The sequence below is a fragment of the Perognathus longimembris genome, chromosome 3, assembly GCF_023159225.1.
Source record: "Perognathus longimembris pacificus isolate PPM17 chromosome 3, ASM2315922v1, whole genome shotgun sequence".
Classification (NCBI taxonomy): domain Eukaryota; kingdom Metazoa; phylum Chordata; class Mammalia; order Rodentia; family Heteromyidae; genus Perognathus; species Perognathus longimembris.
The window spans coordinates 68,551,257-68,563,738 of NC_063163.1; the positions used below are offsets into that span (position 1 = coordinate 68,551,257).

At 52.9% G+C, this 12,482-nt stretch overlaps 1 protein-coding gene across 1 annotated transcript in view; it reads right to left on the reverse strand.

Annotated features, from left to right (window-relative positions):
- The window catches only part of Zfr2 (zinc finger RNA binding protein 2), a 37,775-nt gene extending 28,776 nt beyond the window's left edge, over positions 1–8,999 (reverse strand). Inside the window, exons 1-3 of the mRNA XM_048342003.1 lie at positions 8,967–8,999; positions 8,078–8,237; positions 7,804–7,993 (exon numbers count right to left, since the gene is read on the reverse strand). The gene's annotated coding sequence lies outside the window, so the exon portion shown is untranslated. The remainder of the gene's footprint in view (positions 1–7,803; positions 7,994–8,077; positions 8,238–8,966) is intronic.
- Between the last annotated feature and the right edge of the window lie 3,483 nt (positions 9,000–12,482).

Sequence of the window (12,482 nt, forward strand, 5' to 3'; positions counted from 1 at the left end):
ACCTGTGTCCAGCTTTCTGTTTACTTCTGAGACAGGGTCTCCCTACACAGCCCAGGCTGTCCTTGAACTTGCCTTCCTCCTGCTTCTGACTGGAGTGCTGAGATCATTGGTGTGCACAGTACATATGGTACCTAACATCTTTTTTTTTTTTTTTGCCAATCCTGGGGCTTAAACTCAGGGCCTGAGCACTGTCCCTGGCTTCTTTTTGCTCAAGGCTAGCATTCTGCCACGTGAGCCACAGCACCAGTTCTGACCTTTTTGTATATATGTGGTGCTGAGGAATCGAACCCAGGGCTTCATGTATACGAGGCGAGCACTTTACCACTAGGTCATATTCCCAGCCCCTCCATAACATCTTTATTGAGATATAATTTACACCCCATCATTTCTACTTAAGGTGTGACATGGAGTCTAGCACATATGCAGAGTTGTACGATCACAATGATTTGGGCACATCACCTCAGAAACCTCAGCGATGTAAAATGGTCCAGCAGCATGGTTCCATCTGGTAGTTCCTCAAAAGCTCAGTGGCGAACAAGTGACTCAGGTTTCTACTGAGTGACACTGACAACCAGTGTGTGGCAGCCTGCACACAACACATCATGGCAGCATGGTTCACATCAGCCAAAAGGCCGAATGAAGCAACTCATGTTAACACGCATGTGACCAGCTGATGGCCGAGCCAGAGGACAGTGGGGCTCAGGTCTGAGTTTTTTCCCCAGTAAGTGAAGGGGGCCAAGGGGTGTCTGAGAATATCTAGTCCATTGTAGGGTGCTGTATGGACTGAATTATGTTCCCCATAAAGTCACATATTGGTATTCAAATCCCAGGGTGAGTGTATTTGGAAATGGCATTTTTAAATTTTTTTGGTACCAGTCCTGGGGCTTGAACACAGGGTCTGGGCACTGTGTTTCAGCTATTGTTCTTAAGGCTACAACTCCACTTCTGCTTTTTTTTTGGGGGGGGGGTATGTGTATGTGTGTGTGCGCTTTATTGAAGATAAGTGACTCATTGACTTTCCTGACTAGGATGGCTTCCAACCTTGATCTCAGCCTTCAGAGTGGATAGGATTACAGGTGTGAACCACACCTGTTTTGTTTGAGACAGGGTGTCACTGTGGTACCCAGGGTGGCTTGGTCCCTTTGCCTCTGCCTTCTGAGTGCTGAGACGATGTAGATGTCATTATGCCTAGCTAGGCAGGGGTCTTTAAGGAGGGAATGGAGAGTAAATGAGCTCACAGGCTGGGGGCTGGCCCCAAAGGACTGCAGTCTCAAGAACAGGCACCAGGCTGCTCACTCATGGAAGAAGGCCTGCTGTGGTGTGGCTCTAGAATGTTCCTTGAAGGTTCATGGGTCAAAGGCTGGGTCTCCAGGGTCATCTTTTTCAGTCCAGTGGGAGGTCTTTAGGCCATGCAGGCTGCAGCAGAGCCTGGCCTCTCCTCTCTTCCCTGTGGCTCATTATATCAGTGGTTTTGCTCTGTGGCCTGATGATGGCTCACCACAAGCTAAAATCTTGAGTGTTTCATCTTAGTAATAGGAATACAGCAACCATTTGCAAACCCCAGAGAAACCTCTGCCCACACCCTGGCCTTGGGCCTCAGCTTTCAGAGCTCCTAGGAAATAAACATCTGCTCTTGAAGTTGCCACCCACCCCCACCTGGGGGGACCTCGAGGGCTGGGAATTCACTGCTGGGATGTCATTTGATGTTGCTATTGGGAGGTGGTGGTAACTAAGGTGTGGGCCCTGTTGGACAAAGGTCATCACTTGGGGCAATGCTGAGGGTCCCTGGTAATGCTGCCTCTCTGCTTCCTGGCCACCATGAGGCAAATGGCTCTGCTCTACTGTGCCCTCTGCTATGGTATCCTGCTTGCCTTGGGCCAGTTGAAGCCTTTGAAATGGAGAAAGTCTTCCCTCCCACTCCCATCCTGAATCATTTGTCCTGGCATTGGTCTCTGTTGCCTGGGAACTAAAACTCTACTACCTCTCTGCAGATTAACCTTTTCTTCTCTTTTTTACCAGTCCTGGGGCTTGAACTCAGGGCCTGAGACTGTCCCCGGCTTTTTTTAGCTCAAGGCTAGCACTCTACCACTTGAGTCAGTGTCACTTCCAGCTTTTTCTATATATGTGGTGCTGAGGAATTGAACCCAGGGCTTCATGTATATGAGCCAAGCACTCTAGGCCATATTCCCAGCTCTAGATTAGCCTTTTCTGTATGCCTTCTGTGTCTGGTATGCAGATCTGGTGCAGATGGCGTTCAAGGCAGAGATTAGAGGCAGTCCTGGGGGGACGGACTGTGTGGAGCAATAGGAGGAACCAAGAAAGACAATCGTTTTGGACCTCTGACCTCTGCAGCTGGGAGGTGCTGAGTGGGTATGGGTTCTAAACATGGGAGAGCATGACAGGACTCACCCCAAGGGGGCACTAAAGACCAGGGGGAGGCAGGGAGTGTTACAGGGTAGAGGCAGATGTCCTTCAGGGCAAGTGTTTCAGGTATTGTGGCACCTTTTATTGGCCAGTTGTGGGGCTTGAACTCAGGGACTGAGCACTGTTTCTGAGCTTCTTTTTTTGCTCAAGACTAGTGCTCTACCACTTGAGCCACAGCATCCCTTCTGGCATTTTGTTTATGTGGTGCTGAGGAATTGAACCCAGGGTTTTGTGCATGCTAGACAAGCACTCTACCACTAAGCCACATTCTCAGCCTGTTTGGCACTTTCTAGATGGCTGAGGGCTCCACACCGGGCTGCAGGAGCTCGAATCTGAGGTTGGCTGGGGAGTCTGGGGCCAGGAGCCTCAGATGTGGAAGGTCAGCTGCACCAACCTTGAAGATAATATTGGGATGGAGATAGAGGAGTTTCCCTCCTCCCCAGCTGTCTTCAAGGACAAAGAAGGGTAGGATGAGGGTGGAGTTGCATGCCCATGGCAGGGAGGATGACTGTGGATTGCTGTACAAGTTACATACCTTAACATCTATCCTTAGTAATGTGTGAGTCATTGACAATGTGATATTACCATCACCACAAAAGATTCCATGTCCCTCACTGTGGGGTTGAAGGAGCATGGGGAGGGGCGTAGGGAGGGCTGGGGTTCTCTGAGTCAATCTTAGTGTAATTGTATTTGTGTGTAGTAATTGTATTTGGCTGGCTGGGAAGGGGCCCTCTTCCAGGGGCCAGGCACCTCTGAAAGACAGCAAAGAGCTGGGGGATGCGGCTCTCCTCTGCAAATCTCCTCAACCAATGAGCGTGCAGCTGTAGTTGATAACTACCTGTTGCTAGGGAGCAGGCAACACTGCACTACGTCAATGCGGCTGCTGTATCCATGGCAACAAGCGCCAGGCTGGAGCCCAGCTGGGAGGGTGGGACTAAGGCTGGCAGCAAGCTGAGGACTTTCGATTACTATTGGCTAAGGAAGGCAGCATACAGCACACCCCGGCGCATGCGCAGCACTCACTCGTCCTACCTGTGTCCTTGAATTTGGGCCCAACTCTGGATGGTTCTGGATAGATCTTTGATCAGAATGTTTGGGAGGAAGTCAGGCTTTCCTGGGCACATCTAGGTTAGATGGTAGGATGTAAAGGTGGTAGGACATCAGGTTCATCAACTCCTGGGGACTTGGGAGGCCCAGGGAAGAAAGACTATTTTAGGAAGGGTCAGGTGTGGTGGGGGTGGGATGTTTTCTTTGGGACATGCCATCACCTACCCCCAGGGCAGGGGACATGTCACACCTGGATTGTGGACCAGGCTTGGAAAGACCCAAGTGTCTAGTCCCCGGGGAAGGCAGGGAGACGCCTTAGAGAAGCCCAGGAAGAAAGACAGGCACTCGTTTGCATATAACAATGATTTCTTTCTTCTCTTTGGCTTTACACACACCTGGATTATAACTGATTTCAATTGGACATCGCTTTAAAAAATAACTCTAGAGGAACACACACACACAACACACACACTCACAAACATTGAGTCCAAGAAAAGAACTGAGGTAAAAAAGAGATTTGTTTCCTGGAATCTCAGGAATGAGAGAAATCTAACCCAGCTCTTTTTAAGCTAACAAATCATTACTTCAGGAACTTCACTTTTTAGCTACTTATCTACCACTCTTCAGCTGGAAATCTAAGTTCAAAAGATCACCTAACTTTTAGCACCAAGAGAAACCCTTGCTCCTGCCTGCTGATTCTGGCAGGGTGTATGTGTATGTATTGGCTTTCAGGGTTCAGGGGGATTGCATCAATGTCTAGAAACAGTCCACTAAGTTTAACAGCAAATGCTGACGTACATGCCATTACAAACACTGAGGACGGACATTCCAAGACTGCTTTATCACAGCCCTAGGATCACAGTTCAGGCACTTTGTGTGTCCATGCCAACACACACACATAGCCAAGACTATTGTAGTGGGTATTACTGATAACAAGCCTTTCCCATCAAAACATATCACAGCTGGGTGCTGGTGGCGCACGCCTGTAATCCTAGTGAAGAAGCAAGCTAAGATCCACAGAATCATGGTTCAAAGCCAGTCACTTTCCAAGTAGAAAAGTCTACAAGGCTATCTCCAAAATAAGCAGGAAAAAAGCAGGGCTGAAAGTGTGGCTCAAGTAGAAGAGCTTGCCAACCAAGTGTGAGGCCCAGAGTGAAAATACTAGTAAACTCCTCAATGGCTCAGGAACCTTCCTCCCAGGTCTTGCTTTTCTTATTCCCCAATGGTCGGCTTCTCTCAGCTCCCTTCTTCTAGTCACCCCAAAATGTTCATCTACTTCTTTCCACCCCTATTTTAAACCAAGGTCCCTGACCTTCCTTCTGTCTGGCAGGTTTCCTGGTGTCCCCATTAGCTACCAGCTCCTCTGTGTCCTTAGTGCTCACCAGCCTGTCTACCCTTGGATGCTCCCTCAGGTATAGAGAACCCTCCCCTTGGTGCAGCCCCTCTCCCCACCTGTGGTTCAGAGTCTACCTGAGTGGGAGGTTTGTTCTCTCCTTCCTGTGGGTATAGCTTTCCTAGGGTTTGGGCAGGCAGAGGGCTGGGCCTTTCCCTGGGCAGCACATCAGTGCCCTGGATGAGGCTGGAAGAGCTCCTGGCCACCATGGGTGCATCCTCATGCTGGGACATAACAGGGCCCCCAAAGGTGAGTCCTTCCTTGTCTAGGCCCTGCCTTCCTTTAACTCTGCTCAAGCCTCCTCCTTGCTGCAACCTTCCCTGCCGCCCCCTGCCATTAGCCTGCCCCTTTGCAGGGTTCTGTCTTTAGCCACTCAGACATGCAGGTGTCTGCTCAAGCCCTTCCTCTTGCTCACAGCATCAGCAAATCATGTCAAATCATTTGCCTTTTTGACTATGAAATATTAAGACAGGCATGAGATACAACGTACCTTTGTCAGCTTGCTTGGGTGGTATCCCTTTGCCCCCTTACATTAAGCAAACACAATCTAGGTAATTCTTGGACAGATGCAATGGGAGGCCCTGTGCCAAAAGCAGTCCACTTGTGACTGGTGGGTGGCCTACTCCCATTTGTGTCAAAGTGGCTAAGAATGGTCTGGCAGCCTGGATAAAGGGTAATTCTACATGCCTCTTCCCAGGCCTGCAGTTCCAGCTAGATTAGGGAAGCTATCTTTAGAGTTTTTTTTTTTTTTTTTACTGTCCAGTTGTGTAGTATCTTCCTAGTTATCAGTATCCTACTATTTATCACAAGCATCATGCTAAGTGATTTCTATGCCCCATCTTGTCCTCACATGAAGTCTGGGAGGAGGACATAGTTGGTTTGCTGTATAAAAGTGGCCAAGAACCCCAAGCCAGAAACGACCATTGCTTCCTGGGGACACAGCTAGGTTCCCATCCACCTCAGGTCATGACATTTTTGTTAAATGATTAGCAAACAACCCCGATGTTCATAGTTTTCTGTTTAAAGGTGCCTTATTCCACATGGTTGATTCATGAATGGTGAATTCACAGCTAAAAAAATGTCTCCAATGTGTTACTTTCTATGGAAACACTCCCCCCCCCCCCACCCGCTTTCTTGAACAGAGACAACACTGCACTTCAATTCTACAGGCTGAATCATGAAAAAAAAAAATCACCTTTCCAGCAAAATCCACAAAAATGCAAAAAAACCCCCCCAAAACCAAAAATACCCTCCACAGTATTAACAACATTCAATAGACATGCCTTTCCCCCCACATCCTGGTTTGTCATATGAGAGGCAAAACAAGGAGGCAAGGCCTCACCTTGTTCAGCCTCAGCCCAGAACGTAGGCATTCTCCCCTGCTCTATAAAGCAAAACAGCCCTTTGCTAAATACATGTATCACTCAGCCATGACAAGGAAGAACATTTTGACATCTGTTACTATGTGAGGGACTTGAGGATGGGGATACAGGACACACACAAAGGTGCTCCCTACTGTGGTCAGACCCACAGAGACCGGAAATAGGATGGGGGGGATGATGGAGGTTGGGGGGGAACACTTGGTGTTGAATGGGAGCAGAGCTTCAGTGTAGGAGATGGGTGGTAGGCCGTTGAGCTGTTACATGTGGGTTTTATGTTGGGTATACACTACCAAACTGAAAACAAAAATTGACCAGGAGCCTAGCTTGAGTAGAATTTGGTGCTAAATGGGGGTTTGTCATTACCCAGGATAGCTCCCAGGGCACTATGGTGGGAGCAGCTGCTATTCTGTCAATGCTGGACCGTGTGAAAAACTGTCTGTCCAAGCCTTTCTCCCTTTCCTTCATCCATCCAATTTCTACTCACTCCTTGGAGCCCAAATCTCATTGCCCTGCCCTACTCTGGGCAAACTTCCCAAGGGCCCTGCATACTACCTGGCTTTAAATAAAAATGCTGTTCATGCAGCCACCTGGACACAGTGTCTTCTGAGAGAGTTCCACAATGAAAAAAAAGGACATTATACTAAATGAAAAGCCAGAGTGAGAAATAGGAAAGAGTGCTCAGTAGGGGCAGGGTAGGGAGTAATCAGCCACTTCTGAACTGACACATGATTCACATGTAAACCAGAAGATTTGCATATCTGACAGGGTAAACATCGCAGGCAAAGGTCCTATGGTAAAAATGAATTCGATGTTTTCGTGGAGCAGCCAGGAAACCATGGCAATAACTCGGGGGGATTAGGAGCGCACAACAGGGCTCAATTCCTATTTGGGATCACAACAAAGCCACAAAGTACCACAAACTAAGGGCTTCTGACAAGAGATGTGTCCTCTCATACTCTTGGAGGCGGCTCATCCTGAAGCCTGTGGAGAATCTATTCTAGTCTGCAGGAACTCCTTGCCATTCTTGGGCTTGTAGACACGTCATTCCATCTCTGCCCCCTTCGCCCGCATGGCCCTGCCTCGTGCGCCTCCCCCTTTTCCCTCTCAGTATGCCAATCATCAGATCCAGTGCCCGCCCTCATCCAAGATGGTTTCTTCACTGCATCTGCAACCGATTTCATCCGCAAAGACCCTTTTTCCAAACAAGGTCACATGCACAAGTTCCCGGGGATGGACTATGGCTGTGCGGGGGTGGGGCAAACAGGGACCATTTAACCCCCTACAGTAGGGTATCAAACAAAAATAACAACAAAAAAATCCCTGCAACACAAGAAACATTAACAGTGCTCTCTGCAATACAAGAAACATTAACAATGCTCCCCCGCCTCCCCAATCTCTCCTCCCGGCACTCCAGGTATCTCATTAATTCCCAAAATGCTAGTGCCATAATCGAGATCTGGCTGCACCAAGACTACTCCCCCCCATGGTGGCTCTGGGACACGATCTAAACTGTCTTTGGTTCTAAGAGGCTGCCTTCTTGGCCCTATACCCGCCTACCAGCTTCTGGGGCTCCTCCGGACGACTGCAGGGGGCGCTGTTTCCGCGACCCAGAGAAAATTCTGGGGAGCGACTGCAGCCGCGGCACCCCCGCCGTGTGTGGGGCTCAGCGCCCCAATCTCCGTCAGGGCCGGGATTACGTACCCTGGAATCCTGGGGAGGTCAACTCCCGGCCCGCGAAGACTCCCTGCTATCTTTGAAAGGAGAAATGACCATTAGACCTCCCCTCGACCCCCACCCATCCTCTAAGAAACCAAACCACCCCGCCACTTACTTATTTATTTGCCCCTCGTTTGTTTTTGCATCTGCAATGCGCCAGCAGAAAAATCTGCACCCGCCCCAGCGCAGCTGTGGGTGGTGCCTTCCCTTCAGCCACTGGCACCACTGGGCGCTGTCAGGAGGCGCGGCTTCTGCAGCAGGGCTGTCCACGCCCCCTGCACAAAAAAGTAGCCAATCAGAGCCCGTGGAGCCTCTGCCAGCGGCGAGCCGAGAGAGGGGGTCAGGGGCGAGTAGCGATGACGGAAGACGGAGCTGAACTGGAGCTCCTCCCCTATTCCAACCCCAGCCGCCTCGGCCCCGCCTCCCCTCCGGACTGCAACACGCATGCGCTAGCCGCGTTGCCGGGGCGACCGTCCTCCGATTTCGAGTCTACCCGCTGCCTCCGGTCGGGGCTCTTGCTGAGGCGGTCTGGGTGCCGCGAGGGAGGCCGAGCAAGAGTGAGGGGCTTCTGGCCTTCCTCCCAGCCCAGCCAGAGGTGACTTTATCTGGAAGCATTGTGGCTTTCAAGCCCAGATCCTGCAATAGGCAGGTGGGCATGGAGACCCGTGCTCTGGGGCCCAGCAACGCAAAGACCTGCCCTGCCTCCTCTGCTCCCCTCCCGCCCCCTCCCATTCATTGCGCCTCTTCCAACCCCTCCTGCGCCTCCACTCCCCGCGCGCCTCCTCCCTGCGCGCGCCTCCTCCTGCGCGCGCCTCCTCCTGCACCGCTTCCCTCCGCACACTTCCGCTCCCCGCGCGCCTCCTCCTTCACCTCTTCCCTCCTCGCCTCCCGCCTTCCCCTCCGCACACTTCCGCTCCCCACGCGCCTCCTCCTTCACCTCTTCCCTCCTCGCCTCCCGCCTTCCCTTCTGCACACTTCCGTTCCCCGCACGCCTCCTCCCGCACCTCTTCCCTCCGCGCCTGCCTCTCCTCCTGCACCTCTCCTCCCTCCCTGGCAGCCTCCTCCCGCTCGCACCCTCCTTCCCCAGCCCGCCTCTCCCCCGCGCGCTTGCACCTCGGTCCTCCCTCCCCCCTTCCCTGGTGTGCCTCTTTCTGCTCACACCTCTCCCCGCCCCCATACCTCCAGCCTCCTTTGCGCACGCCTCTGCCCCGCGCGCACCTCCTGTGGGCCACCCCCCCCCCTCCCGCGGGCCTCCTGTTCTACCTGCAAGTCATGGTTCCCACAATTTTGAGGCTCAATGAGAGCTCCGGCTGGCAAAAGCCCCGGTTTTTGCCTCTGTTCCGTCCCTATCTACAACGCCCACAGGACCTGGAGCAGCTGCGGGCAGGGAGGAAGGGGTTCCTTCCCGTGTGGACCGGGGCTTGCCTACCAGGTGGGGAGAAGGGCAGTCGGGCAAGCTCGGGGACTCCTCCTCTTCTTTTCCCCAACTCGTGCGATGTACTAAAAATTCAGCACCAGCGGAGCCGGGTTCTTCGCTGTGCCCAGGTGGGCAGCCGGGATCTCAGTGCGGGAGCGCGCGGCTCACGGGGCCCCACTGCACCCCACATCTGGAGGAAGTGGCTCCGCCTCTGGCTGGCCCCCCCCCGCCCCCCCGAGCGGAAGTCAGGCCCAGCGCAGGATGGGGAGAAAGCCCCCTTCCTCTAGGCAGGGCCAGGGTTTGCAGGCGGAGGACGCGAACTTGAACTCGCCGCCGCGGCCAGCAGGTGCTCCTGCGCCAAGGTCGGGAAGGGATTATTTTTTCTGCGGCACCGCGTCTTCCTGTCCCTCCTCCATGAATGAATGACGAAATCCAGCACCACTGAGAGGACGTTCTGGGGAGCCCCCTCCCGCACCCTGGAGAGTCGGCTCAGATCGCCACGACCACAGGTCTTGCTGTTCCCGCCGCCCCCTCCACAGGTGGTCATGGGCCCGGTGCCCCCTGGTTCTGCTGTGCCCGCCGCCCCCTCCACAGGCGGCCCCGGGCTCGGTGCCCCGGGGTTCTGCCGTGCCCGCCGCCCCCTCCACAGGCAGTCATGTTCTCCATGACCCGGCTCTGCTGCCCCCTCCACAGGTGGTCCTGCCGTGCCCAGCCACAATCTCAAATGTTTCCCGCCCTCAGTGGGCTAGGAGTGATAGATCCCAGCTCACCATGGCTGGTCCTGCAGGGATGAGGGCCTGGAGTCTGGGACTAAAGGGGGAGGCCTTAGCTGTCCAGCGAGGGAGGAGGTGGCTGGAGGACTGTGTGGACCATCCTCCTTGTGTGCAAATGTGACAGGAAGCAGTGTTTCCTCGAAAACAGCTTTTCACCCCGGCCCTGTGGACACCACCTCAGGTTCTTATTCTGGACAGCCTAGGGCTTCCTTCCACCAGTCATGACACCTCGAAATGCCCCTGTACCAAAGGGGACATGCCATCACTGTCACTCGGGGTTGAGGAGGCAGAAGGGTCCTCCTCAGCTAATCCTGGGGGGGGGGGGGCTCTCTCTCCGTCACAGGCGAATTCCTGTCTATGGACAGTCATCTCTAAATCAACTCAGTTACAGACAGGGAAACTGAGGCCCAGAGGGGGAGGGCCTGGGAGTCTTCCATCTGCCTAGGCAGCTCTGATCCTGCCACGAGACCACTCCACTTCTCCACTGCCCCCAGCATCTCAGAACTGAAACAAAACTGCCTTTTGTGGCTGTAAAGATTAAGATCTAGCCAGGCGCTAGTGGCTCACACCTGTCATCCTAGCTACTCAGGAGGTTGAGATCTGAGGATCAAGGTTCAAAGCTAGCCTGGGCAGGAAAGTCCATGAGATTCTTATCTCCAGTGAACCACCAGGAAACATGGAGCAGCACGGTGGCTCAAGCGTGGTAGAGCATTAGCCTTGAGCTGAAGAGTTCAGGGCCCAGAGTTCAAGCCCCATGATCCACAAAAACGAAAAAAGAAAAAAAAATACAAAAAGATTAAGACCTGACTTCCCATGTTAGACCCCTGGGGTTTCTGGACCCTTCCCCTATGAACACAGGGGTGACAATGACACCCTGACCTGGTCCCTACAAGAGGAGCTTGTTTTGAAAGTACTATCTTCACAGGGGTTATAAGTGAGGGTCACTGGCTTAGGGTGCCTGAGCACCCATCTGAGAGGTACTCAAAGACAGAGACACAGCTGGGTGTAGCTGAGGCTAGAGGGAGGCCTAGGCAGCCTGTGGGGGTGTCCTGCCCACCTCACCTGGTCCCCAAGGACAGCCAAGTACTGCCTGGTTTGAGGACAGGATCCTGGGTTCTCAGAGAGGACCCTGGCTTCCCCAGGCTCAGAAATTCTCCCTGCCTTAGGCCCCACCCCACCCCTGGGCCTCTAGGCCTTGTCCTAGCCCCGGGTCTCTTATCAAGGGCTATGTGAGAGGAAGCTGGATGGCTCACTGTAAGCCAACTCTGGGAGGTGGGTGTCTAGGCTAGCGGCTATGTGTGCTGAGCACATGAAGCATGTGACAAGGAGCCCTGTGTCTGTGGCCGAGCCCGCAGAAATGGTGGGAAGGATGGCTGGGCCCTGTTTCCGATGTAATTACCAGCACTGCAGCAAAAGCTGATGACAAACCAGGTCATTAGCACTTTACTCAAGTGGCTGGAGTGAAAGCGGTGATGGAGGTGATGGGTCAAAGAAGTGACAGGGGCATTAAGGGCACCTTGGAAGCCACAGTGCAGCAGCACAGTGCAGTGCAGTTCCCATCATGGCTGCCTTGCTGCCAGGCACCGTGTGCTGGGATGGCTTGGTGGCAGGGGACAGGCTACCCTTTGCCCACCCTATGGGGAGGGGCCTGACACCCTCTGACCAAGGAGAAGACTGAAACCTGACAAGACAGACAGAGGATCAGTTAGGAGAAAAGCCCCAACTGGCTAGGAAAGGTGTGGTGCCAGCTATTTGGGAGGGGAAAAGGTTGGAGGGGGGAGGGGAAGAGGTTGGAGCAGGAGTTCAGGGTGAGCAGCCCCACCCTTGAGAGCAAGGAGACTGGGTTAAGCTATCTGAGTGCTGCAATGGCTGCTAGGAGAGGCTGGGAGCTAGTGCAGGAAGGGCCCTCCAATCACAATCCCCAGATCTTATCTCAGGCCAAATCAGATCCACTGCTTGTTTTCCTACAGACTTCTAGAATGTTCCCTTCGTTTTTTTCTTTAAAAAATATATGTATTTTAGTAAAGTAGTTGTACAAAGGGTTTAATCCACGGTTGGATTATGTGTCCAATGTACCTTGATCTGTGTTACCCCTCCTATCATTCTCTCCTTTCTTCATTTCTAAATGGCTGGAAGGATAAACCAAACAATATCTTGCAGCAAGTGACCAGGTATGACAGGCACATGCAGTGTCCATGAATAAAGTTTTATTGGCACGCATGGCATGGAGGCCTATTCACTTACTGAGGACATTCCCTCAGGCACTTTGCAGAACTGGCTTGGCAACCCCTGGGCAAAGGAAGAGACCCAGCTATGCAAGACAAAATGGG